We start from the raw sequence: 12,550 nt of genomic DNA, 5'->3' as shown, positions 1-12,550 counted from the left end.
TTCCTGTGGCTGTGCTGAGGATTAAATGAGACAATGGGCAGAAAGTGCTTAAGCTCTTTGCAAACTCTCAGTAACTGTTAGCAGTTATTACATCATTTGCCCTGAAAATCACAGGATTTGGGGGCTAGCGGGGCTTCAGGGAAACCCCCCAGCTCCCTCAACTTACAGGAAGGGAGGCTGGGCTTCAGAGCACAGGACTCCCTGCCCCACGCCGGCTCTGCACGAGGCCTCCTGCCCCAGCCCAGCACTCTTCCTGGCACATTTTTCTTGTAGAAACTTGACTTTGAATGGACACTTACATGTTCTTCCACGATGTGAACCTGATGGCTGAGGGTGAGCATCCCCAGAACAGAAGGTGCGTCTTCTGCTGTTTTCTGAAAAGCGAGGAACTAACATTTATGGAGCCTCCCCTCGGTGCCCGGTACTGTGCTGAGGGTCTCATGAACTCCCCCAACATCCCTGTGGGGTCCCCATTTTACAGGAGAGGAAACTGAGGCTCAGAGAGGAAGGGTAATTGCCTGTGCTTTCGCCTCTCTAAGGATGGACTGCGACTCAAAGTCGGCCCCGCTTCACAGTCCCGCTTTCCTGACTCGCTGGACGCCGGATGATGTCTGCCTTTTACTGTTCCACTCCCCGCCCCGGAGCCAAGAGAGCATCTGAGAATCGGTGACGTCTTTGGTTTCTGAAGGCAAACTGAGGACCAGGGCAGTTAAGGGACTGTGGCTCACACATTTCTGGGGGTGACTGTGCCTCAGAAGGCCAACAACCTAGCCTCGCTGGTTGCGGGTGGTGGAATCCTCACTTGCACAAGCTGAAGGGCAAAAGGGAATATATTAGCTCATGTCAGCAGACCACGTGATGCAGGCTCAGCTGAAACCAGAAACACACTCAGAACCATGGGCAGGTGGTCCGTCTCACCTCCCAACTTCCCTCTATGTGCCAGCTTGATTCTTTGAGCCTAGCTTTCCCACAAACATGGAAACAGGATGGCTACCAGTTCAAAAGTTGACTTTGCTCTGGGCTCTTTCTCCTCAACCATCACTTGAAAACTCCCAGGGAAGGGTTTTGATTGGCAGGCTTGTGGTCACATGCCAAACCCTGGACCAATCACTGTGGAGGAGAGGCGGGGCATTATGTTTGGCCCCCAGTGGCTCAGGGGCCTCTCCCTGGACAAGTAAGTCAGGAAGGGCGTGGCCAGCTCCATCCCCGTGGCTCAGTTCAAGCCTGTGATGGTGAGGGGTGGAGGGAGGTGCTGTGGGGCCACTGGCGTCCCAGTCCCTACTAGAAACAGGAAGAGTGCTCTTAATAGATGTGTGATCTTTGCTCACCACAGGTCACAAATAGCCTTGAGGTCTTTTTATAGCAGTAATTTATGCTCACCAAGCCCCCAGCTCTGCAGTAGGGTAAAGGGAAGCATTCTAAATGCTGACCTCAATCTGGTTTCCAGAAGTGCTTTATGACATTTCCACAAATAGATCAGTGCTTAATTAAGAAGCATAAAGAACGAGGTACATTCTATCTTCACCTAGAGCTTTTGGCTGCCCCCAGACCATTTTAGAACTGGTGCTGCTGCTGCTGGCCCTCCTGGCTTGTGCCCTGGGGCCAGTGGCAACAATGCTGGGTGATACTCCAGGCAGGCTGTGGGGATGCTGAACGCCCACCCCATAACCCTCCTCTGTGTGAGAAGGCTGCCTGCTGAGAAATGTGAAGAGCAGAGGTCGGCAGGGAGCACTGGGGGCGCCCCAGCTACTCTGCAAGCCCAGAAATAAAGGAAACAAGAAATGAGGCAGGAGTTCAGCCTCCAGAGGGGGAGATCCAGGATCTGCAAGGCAGAATGGCTCTCAGTCCACAGTGAGCCCAGGCTGCCTTCTCACAGAAGCTAGGAACATCTCTGAAGAAAGGATTTGCCTACCAGAAGTGGGCTTGGCCCACCAGGGAAGTCTGGATCTGGAGAGTCCGAGGAGCAGAGTGGAAAGTGCCCCCTGAGCACTGTCCAGAGGAAAGGATGTGCTGACCCAAGAACATGACCTGTCCGGTTTTAGTGGCTGTGTATCCTTGTGATGGACCGATTAGAAGCTCAATGCCAGGAAACACTCAATGTATCTAATATATCCTATTTTGAGTCCTGCCTCACCAAGCCAACTTGTTTACAGCTAGTCTGCAGGGATAGGCTGTCCTTACCTAAGGAATTATTGTCTGGTGTCCTTGGCAGTTGTTCTCACTGTACAGTAATCATTTGGCATGCTGGTGTATATGTCAGTCTCTTTGAGTTTGGTTAATGTGAGTCTACTTATGGGACAGGAGGCCCTGAAATTGGCAAATACATTAATGCAGATTCCATCCTGTGAGGGCACATGGCAGCCAGCCACCTCTCCTGTAGATATCTTTCTTGGCTTGTCTTCAAACATGTACAGTAGGGGTTCAGGGAGTGCTCAGCACAAGTTGGGGACGAGGAAGAAAATGAGACAAGCTCCTGCATCTCACAGAACTTACACAGTTCAAGCCCTCTTTTGTTCAAGTGCTGCAAGGAATGCAAAGCAAGGAGGACATCGTCACAGTCTCCAGGGAGCTAGTGGACTGATCGGCAGCACCCATGTGTAACCACAAGGCAGCGATAACCTCCACCGGCAGCCATTTTAGGGCTTACAGCATTTGCTCTTGGCTGTGACCTCACCTTATTGCTACAGAAATCCAAAGTTAGTCAAGGCAGGTATTTTTAAATCAAATTAGAGATGAGGAAACGAGACTGAAGGAGATTCTCAGGTCTGCCCAAGATCCCTCATCAGTGACAGAGCCAAGACTTAAACATGCATTTGTCCACCTTCCCAGTTTTAACCCTTCCAATGTGCTGATAGCTGTCCCTAGGGTCTGTCAATTTTTTTTTTCTGATAGTCCTTCTGCCTGAAAACCCTCTTCCTCCCCTTCTCTCCACCACCCCTGCTGCCCTCCGCATCCTCCCAGGTCTGCCCATCAGAATCCTCCTTTCTGTACTCAGCTCTCATGCCATCCCTTCCGTGAGTCCAAACCAGCGTTTGTCGGACATCGTGCCAAGTGTGGAAGTGGGGACAGGACAATGGGGAGCGGGCACAGACCCCCAAACTCCCCAAAGAGAAAAAATAATCCTAACTCCAGGAACCAGGATAGAGCTGTCAAAAACTCACAAAATCGGCTATGCCAATCGTGACACATGAGTCACCTAGTATTTTTGCCTTTACAGGTTAAAATAGCATAATCCCTATCAAAATGAAAAATAAAATCGAAGAAAAAAGATTAACGCGTTGGCATCATGCAACTGTTGTCATCGCTTACTAGCGCCATCTTGTGGTTAGATCTGTCATTCTCAAAGCTAAGTAACACCCCCGCTCCCTTGCGTTCCCCTAAACATCATGGTGCCCCTGTGCCCATGGTGGCATTTGACTTAATTGTCACCACAGCTCCGGACGGTGACTCTCACTCCGTGTTCCTTGAATTGCCGTGGTTTTTCAGCCTCAGCACTATGGCTATTCCGGGCTGGATCGTTCTTTGCTGTGGGGCAGTCCTACGTGTTGTAGGATGTTTAGCAGCATCCCTGGCGTCTATCTATTAGATGCCAGTAGCACCTGCACCCACTTGTGCCTGCCAAAAATGTCTCTAGAGCTTGCCAAGTGTCCCCTGGGGGCCACAATAATCCCTTCACACCCTTCTCCCACTCGCATCACCCCGCCCCTGGTGGGAGCCACTGCCTTAGAGCACAACTGGGGAGTGAAGCCCAGATCTGTTGCTTATGTGCTTTGTAACTTTAGGCAAGTTACTTAACCTCTCTGAGCCTCCTCATCTAAAACTAGGTTAACAGCAGTGTCACCCTCACAGTGCGTGGGAGTTTTATTATGATCAAATGACTTAATTCATAAAATGAACCTAAAGCGTTGCATGGCAAATGGTATATTCTGGGTAAATGTTGGCTATTAGGATGACTCTAAAACTTCTGACCTCCCTCCTCTGTTGAGATGGATGGGGTTTGGGTCTTGTGGAGCTCATCCAGGGAGAAATGAAGAGATGGAGTTGCAGAGAGTGGAAGCCGCATGCCCACGGCCAACTGGCAGATCCGAATTTAAGTCCACATCTGTTGGAATCAGAAGTGCTTTGCTTGCCCACCAGAATCCCTGCCTCTTGGGGTAACAAGGGAAACCGAGGCAGGAGTTGAGCATGATGCTGCTCAAGTCACAGCCCACTGACACGTCACCTGCCTCCGGGTAACCCAGCTGGTCACATTGCCACCTCCAGGAATGGCAAAGGCACTTCACCTGCGGGCTGTGTGGCCTGACTTTTAAGAGATGGGCCTCATTGTCCTCCACTGGGAGGGGCTGCTGCCCGCCCTAAAGCACCTCTGAGGGGTGATTCCGGGGTCTCTGGTATTTAGCGCCCTCCCTGGGCTTTTCCGGGTTCTTCTGTTCTCACGGAAACACAGCCTGAGGTTTCACCCTCACTGAGGAGCAGATTCAAAGTGTTCATGTGCCCTCTTTTAAATGCACACCAACGTGTTGGAGGATGGGTCCTGTCTGAGTGGTTCTGGCCATCGTGGAAACTAGAGGTTTGAGGGGCCGGGTGGGGGCAGGCATCTGGTTGGACTTGTTCGCCACTGTATCCCCAATGGTATGTTTTTTGTTTTGTTTTGTTTTGTTTTGGTGAGGAAAATTCGCCCTGAGCTAACATCCATTGCCAATCTTCCTCTATTTTTTTTGCTTGAGGAAGATTCACCCTGAGCTAACATCTGTGCCAGTCTTCCCCCACTTTATATGTGGGATGACTCCACAGCATGGCTGAGGACTAGAGTAAGTCCATGCTGGGAATCCAAACCCACAAATCCAGGCTGCCGAAGCAGAGTGCATAGAACTTTAACCACTGAGCCACAGGGCCTCCCCCTGTGTTCTGCTTTCTCTGAGTGAAGGAAAGAAAGGGGTGGTCTCTGGGTTCACGCACAAACCACTTCAACCCTGCCTCTAACACTGGCTAAGATCTGTGATTCTGGCACTTTACCCCTGTGAGCCTCACTTTGCTGTCTGTCCAATGGGAATTACCCGTCCCAGCCTCGGGGATTAAAGATTCAGTAAGATCGTTCCAATGCTTGGCAGACATTAAAGTTACTTTAATGGGATCCATCACTTGGGGGGAGCCAGTGCGTGCGGGGAGGAGGTGTGGGGGCAGAAACAGGACCGGGGGCTGTTCCTGGTGGGTGGGAGTAGATCAGATGGCTGAAGACCCCCTGTCTGGGGCTTGAGGACGACCCTTGAGTCATTAGCAAAGTAATTTGCTTTGTTCAAAACAGTTCCTCCCGCTTGAGTTTTTTAAAATGTAAAAATAAAAATTTTAGGCATTTGAATTCCTAAAGAGAAGGTTGGTGGAATTTCAAGACGGGCACACAGGGTGAGGGTTTGACAAGATTTCCCCCTTGACCATGTACTCTGAGACTAAGCAGGACTTGTCTGAACTGCGAGTGTGTGTGTGAGGAACGCTGAACAGCTCCCTCGACTGTCTGGGGTGGGACGGGTGAGGGAAGGAGAAGGAACATTCTGCCCCTGCTTCCCCTCTGGTGCGTTGCGTGGTGCCCCGCGGAGGAAGACAGCTCGCCTGGTGGGTGGGCCCCTTGGGGGGATGTTAGAGTGCCCATCCATTAGGGGGCGAGCTGAGGCCCCAGCATGGGGGCAGCAGGTGGCGCCTGCTTTAAAATGGGTCCCATCTGGCTCCTCATTTGCTGGGGGACCCTAAGCAGGTAGCTTGGCCGCACTGGACTTCAGAGCCTCATCTCTAAGATGGGAGTGAAAGGAACTGTGTTCCCAGGATGGTCAGGAAAACCGTTACAAACAGGAGTGAAAACCCTTGGCTGTGGAACCACCTGGGGAGGGTTAAGGCAAAGCAGAGCTCGCGTCTGGGTGGTCCAAGCCCTTCCCACCAGGAAATTCTGAAATCCTGACGTCTTCTGATGGAAGGAACTTTCTTGCATCCTGGGTCACCTGTGTGAAAATCTGTGCAGATAGCACATGTTTAGAACTTTTGGGCACCTGCAAGACAAATGTTTGTACACACCTGCTAAGTATGAGGTTGGGGAGTGGGGAGGGTCTGACGCTTCTGAATCGTGTCACAGGTCCAATGTGATGTTCCGTGTCCCCTTTCACTCGCCACAGAGGCTCCGTTTAGATATTGGTTATGGTCACCGTACCCATGAAGCATGGTCTCATTTCTTGCAGAGTTAGAATTTCAGCAACATACCAACTAATGGTGTGGCCTTGGGTGAGCCGCTCCATCACTGAGCACATCAGTCCTGATGGGAAAGAGCCAAGTCTTTGTTAGATCAAATTAGAGATGAGGAAATGAGACCAAAAGAGGTTGCCAGGTTGGCCCAAGGTCCCTCATCAGTTAAAGAGCCAAGATTTGAACACACATTTGTCCAGCCCCCCGAGTTTTGACCCTTTCCCTGTGCCAACAGCTGCCCCAAGCTGTCTATCAACTTTTATTTTTTCTAGTAGTCCTTCTGCCTGAAATTGAGCTGTTGCCTCAAAAACGCTGCGTAACAAATAGTCCCCAACCTTTAGTGGCTCGAAACCACCTTTTATTCCCACAGCCTGCAGGTGGTGAGGGTGGCTCTGCTGACCTCAGCTGGGCTTGCGCACATGTTTGCAGGTGGAACAGAGTTGACAAAGCAAGGCTGCACTCAGCTGGACTGCTCTGCTTCATAGTGGGGGTCTGCAGGTCACCTGGGGTGGATCCCCTCCACATGTCTCTCATCCTCCTTCAACCAGTGGACTTGTCAGGGCGTGTTCTTTTTGGGGCTTGGCAGAGGCATGAGAGGGCATGTTCAACCGTGCATGCGTATTCTAAGCCCCTGCTTGCATCATGTCTCCTAACATCTTGTAGTATCTGTTGGTCAAAAGCTAGTCATGTGACAAACCCAGATTGAAGGGACAGGCAGGAAAGTCCACTTTGTCCATGGTGAGGCCTCCCGGATGGCTGACTTCTTTCTCTCTTCTCTTTCCATTCCTCCCACCTGCCACCTATGAGGCAGGGACAAGAATAGCTCTCTCCTGTCCATGCCTGTGATTTCATGGGGTGCCCCGTTTGGAAATCTCCCCATTAGATACTAATTTGATCTAAAGTTGTCTTCACGGTCTCCGCCATTAAAATGGGAACCAGGCAACTTCGCCTCACGTGCCACCTGAGTCACTCACTTGCTGGCCCAGGGGAGGCCTCTTCACCTCTCTGGGCATCAGCTTCTCATAAAATAAGGGGCCTAGTTGAGTCTCTCCAGCTCTGATGATCTGAGTTTCTGTGACAAGTCTCTACCGTGGGTGAGTAGCTGGGTTCTCAAGGACCATCTGGTTCAATCTGCTGGTTTTACAGGTGACAGACCCAGCCCAGTTGGCTCTTCTGCCAGTGTCATATTCCTTTGGTAAATATTAATAGCTTCTTGTGGTTAGTCATGGGTGGGACCTGCGGTGGTGGGGGGCCATACGTTCCCTCCCTCCAACCTCGCTCACACATGGTATGTTACAATGAAAGCAAGTCTAGGACGAAATTCTGCCAACGTGGGAACATTACATACCCCACATGTAAAAAGCAAAGCCAGCAAATTAACAGCATCGCAAACTGATCGCCTGGAAAGTCAAGAAGGGTCTCTTTGAAGTGGACATGATGATATCTTGAAGCAGGATTTGCCAACCTTATGATCCAGTCAGATAGTGGGGCCTTGCTTGAAGGGGAGGGAAGATGGATTAGCCAGCTCTGGACCTCTGCTGTCCAATAGGGTAGCCTCTAGCCACGTGTGGCTATTTACATTTAAACTAATTCAAATTGAATACAATTAAAAATTTAGTTTCTCCGTCACCTTAGCCACGCGTGTCAAGTGCTGGCGAGTCTCATGTGGGTAGTGACACCATATTGGACGAGACGACTGTTGGACATTTCCCTCCTCACAGAAAGTTCTGTAGGATGGTGCAGCTCTGGATTTCCCATGCAGCACGCAGATCCTAGACTGTAGGGCTTGCCGGATTCTAATGTAACTGCCACCCATGGAAAATTATTTCTAACGGCCCTTATGCAGACCAGCAAACCCTCTGGTGCAGAGATATTTTAAGTGCTAAGTAACCACCTCTGAAGGTGTTGATTCCAAATCAGGGCAGTTCATACCCTAGTTTATCATCCCCAAAAGTGCTGGTTCCTGATTAGAAGCTGCAAATAGTAATTCACTTCCCCAGGGTGTGAATTACAGTTAACTCCTAGGAACAGAGCACAGTCTTTACAGGCAGTATTTTCATGTAAATTACCACGTTGAAATGCAATAGAGGCGCCAGAAGTGGCGAGCTCTTCCTGCCTCTGAGCCTCCTCCTGTACTTTTCACCTTCCCCGGAACACTTTCTCCTCTCTTTTTACCTGGAAAACACTTACCCAGTCCTTCCTGTTTCCGTTTAAACGTCACTTCTTCAGAAAAAGATCGTCTTTGACGTGGCCATCTAAATAAGTTCGCCGGCTGCTGTCCTTCACTCTGGGGCCCGTTCTTTCCTCTTGCAGCACTTGTCACCATTTGTCATTGTGTGTTAGCGTGATGTTTATTTCTGCCTTTTCCTGCTCCCCTCCCCTGCTTGCAGATAATTCCAGAAGATAAGAGAACACAACTGTGTTGTTCACTGTTGTCTTTTCAGCACAGAACATTAAGTATCATACGGGCAGAACAGACGCAAACGAATACGCCCGTGCAGTCCTGCAAGGTGGCCTGGGAAGTCAGCAGAGGCTCCTTAGCAGGGTCCTGAAATACTCAATGAATAAAGGGAGGCCCAGGGAGTTGGGATCACAGTGCTCAGCGGTGGCAACTGAGGATCAGAACCTATGTCTATTCATTCTCTGGTGCTTGTTTCTGAGAACCATGGACTCTAGAGGCAGAAGGGATCCTTACAGTCACCCTACAAACTCACATGTCTACAGGGGCCAGGCAGATACCGTACATGTGTGAATCAGCCAGCCTGGGATAATAGAGGATGATGGCAAAACCACCAGCATCCCTGCCTAGCGGGGGTTCAATTCAACTACATAAAAACAAGGCTGGCTAACTGACCCCCACTGCTGACTGCCACTTTATCCCAGCCTATTCTATGCCAGGAGGTTCCCCCCCTCCAGCATCTCTAAAGGTGTTAACAGCTTCTCTTCCTCAACAAGTAGCTGTTTGTCTCTGAAGCAGCTCCACCTTCAGCCCATCCTCCTAGAGAGCACCCGGCTGGAGGAAGCAGCTTCCTGTTCTTATCTCCAAGCCTCTGGCCTGCAGGTTGAGCAAGGCTGGCTGGTGGGAGATCCTGCAGCTTCTTGGGCACCGGTTTGCCTTCCAGCCAGGGCCTCCTGGGAGACTTTTCCCGACAAATGTCGAGGAATTTGCTCCATGGTTTTGGAGTGGAACCATCAGTTGCAGCTCAACTATAGAACTCACCCACCTTCCCTCATTAGACTTGCAGAAGAGTGAAAAAAATGATGAGTCAAGCTTCTTAACTATGATGGAGAGAGCGGTGGAGAGAGCTCTTGTCTGTCCTTGCGCTGGCAGCATCACCCTCCCCTATCACCCAAGGCTTCTCAGAGGACAGCTGAGTCATCATGACCTTTGGAGATGCTCCCGCCCCCACCTCCCTAGGCTCCAGCTCACCTCGAAAAGGCTGGTATTTTCTCCAAGTGATGTGATGCTCGCATGAGCCGAGGCCAGAAGAAGAAATGTAGCTGGAGAAAACCAGTGTGGAAATGCCAGTCTGCTCTTTTTGGAACCTGACAGCCAGAGCAGGGTACCCACATGGCTTCAATTTCTAGACTCACTTGTAGAGTAGACCCCATGGGTCCTCTGTGGTAGGGCAAGTGGGACCAGCTATTGTCATGCCCTTACATAAGGATCACTACCGCCACCATCCTCACCATCATTATCATCATCCTCACCATTACAATAACCACCATCATCATCATCACCATCATCTTCACCATTACCATCACTATCATCATTGTTCTATCATCAACATCATCACCTTACCATTAATATCATTAGCATCATTATCACCATCATCATTACTATCATCATTGTCATTGTCAATGTTGTTATAGCCTTTATTGATAGTAAATAATAACTATTTATTGAGCTCCTATTATAGGTCAAGTTCTGTGCTAATCATCTCATTCTCCCACCACTCTCCAAGGCTCTTGCATTTTAAAGATAAGGGCACTGAAACTCAGTAATTTATGTGATGGGCAAAAAAGAACCCCAGCAACTCCCAGTTGGAAAGTGTCAAGATAAGATTCAACCCAGACTGTGGCTTGCTCCAAAGTGTGCTCACTTACTATACACGGGACTTTTCCGTCATGGTGTTTATCACAATTGAAGTCAAGTAATTACTTGTGTAGCAGCTGTCTTCCTGGCCTGATGTGAGATTGATGGGTGAGGACCACCTTTTGAACATGTGAGGCTGTTCACTGCTGCATCCCCAGGGCCCCGCCAGACCTGGCGCAGAGTAGGTGCTCAATATGTACTGGTTGCTTGAACAAATTCTTGGAACGTCATACTCCCTCCATTTTATGTAGTCTTTCCAAGGCTCCAAATGTGTTCATCCTCATTGTATTTTTTTTTAATCCTTAAGGCAGGGAGGCAGGATGGGTATGAGTGACTCCATTAAACAAATGAGAGAAGCTGAGTGAATGTAGCTACTCTGCGATTTAACCAGAGCCCCGATCTTCATTTCTGACCTCTGATTCAGTGCTATTTTAAATTTCATCAGGATCATAAATGTCAGCGTCTTGTGGGACAGAGAGGAGCAGGGGTTCCACCTGAAGTTCCTCAGCAAGTTAGAGTCCAGGCTGTGCCCCTTGATCAGCCCGCTGAATGGGAACATGGCCCAAAACTGCGCCATCGACCATGTGGAGCTGGGTGTTGCCAGCTAGGCTGACCTTGTGAAAGTGACCTTTAATCACAGCTCCTTGTCCTCTTCTGTGAGTTACCGCACATCCTTTGTCTCTTTTCATCTTCTCTCCCCCTTCTCCCAAGCCTCCAGGAACCCGCTGCTGTCAGGCTGCCCCACCCAGAGCCCCCAGCCCCCTCCTCACGACTGGACTCCACCAACTTGTTCTTCTCCAGTCTCCCTACCTCCTACGACACTGGCTTTGACTTGCCCATCACCTCCATACAAGTATCCCCATCAGTTATCTACTCCCTTCCCCGCTAGCCCATGTTGTGGTCTTTCCCAAAAATATGAACAAAGTCACTTGCTATGGTTGGTTACCTGGGCTCTGGAGATTCAAATTCTGGTTCCACCCCAATGAGCTGTGGGATCCTGGGAAGGTTTCTTAACTCCTCTGGGCTTCAGTTCCCTCATCAGCGTGATGGGGATCATAACTACACCACTTCATACGTTTTCTTGAGGAGTCAGTGAGTTGATAAGTATAAAGTGCTCAGGACAGTGTTTGTCACCTACAACAAACTCAGTAACTGTCTGTTTTATTGAGCTTTAAATATGACCAGTGCTCTACACACAGTCTCGTTTAATCCCCATGACAGCTAGGTGAGAGCCGTATTATTATCTGTATTCAAATCCAGGTCTATCTCCTTCCAGTACCCATGCCTTTTTCATCATATTCAATAATGAATTCATTCATTCATTTAGGATGCCTTGTTTTTTCTCCATATAATGTTCTGAACCTATAAAAAATTGACTCATCAATTTATCTCTTTAGGAAGGCCTTTCAAGAGGGACTCCATGGTTGAACATTCAGGCACCATAGCCTGCTGATGGAGTAGATGCTTGCAGTGTATGGAAACAGGGAAGGCATTTTCTCTCAAATGACACCTGGTAGATAGCTTCCCATTCATCCCAGCATGGATCTAGCTTTGGCAATGTCTTTGAATATGATGCACTTATGAAATTACTGGGAAAGCTGTTAAGTGTTTAGCAAACATGCGGGCTAGTTCTAAATTTATGTTATTTGAGAATAGGATACTGATTCGACAAGACTCTGTAAATAGTGGAGAGTTCCTCACTACCTGGGTACTATCGGATGGGATCACAGTGTATCATGGGAGAATCCCCTTTCCTCCTTGGGTATCTCCCATAATATACTTGCCCACTTACATCATGCTCCCCAAGAGGCCTGCGTATCCCACCCAGAGCACCTGGATGCACAGGCCAAATATTGTCCAGCAAGAAGCTCATTTAAGCACAGAGAACATGTGCCACTTCTCAGGTTACTTTTCCTCTGTTCAGCCATACTCTTCAGAATGGGAAAATGAGTAGCATCTTGGCTGCATCTCCTTTCATTTCCTGTCCTCTTCGTTGAGGAGACTGGGTGCAGATATGCCCTTCATTCCAGAGTGGAGAAGATATCTGAGAACCCCACACTGCAGAGGTTGGGAGAAGCACATGCAGTGTCACCCAGGACATCACGTGGTGGTCTCCACAGGAATGTCACCTCTGGCTTGAGAACTCATAGAGGGAGGATCTCTTGGGTGACTAGTGGCTGCTTTCTGACAGCACAGCTCTAGGCTGAGAACTCCTTGCAGGTCTCC

General features: G+C 49.4%; 1 protein-coding gene across 1 annotated transcript in view; it reads left to right on the top strand.

Annotated features, from left to right (window-relative positions):
• The window catches only part of KCNQ3 (potassium voltage-gated channel subfamily Q member 3), a 308,693-nt gene that overhangs the window by 124,704 nt on the left and 171,439 nt on the right, over nt 1-12,550 (top strand). The window lies entirely within an intron of this gene.

This window comes from Equus caballus, chromosome 9, assembly GCF_041296265.1.
Source record: "Equus caballus isolate H_3958 breed thoroughbred chromosome 9, TB-T2T, whole genome shotgun sequence".
NCBI classification, from domain to species: Eukaryota; Metazoa; Chordata; class Mammalia; order Perissodactyla; family Equidae; genus Equus; species Equus caballus.
The sequence above is the reverse complement of the archived record's forward strand: the minus strand, read 5'-3'. Positions and strand labels throughout refer to the sequence as shown.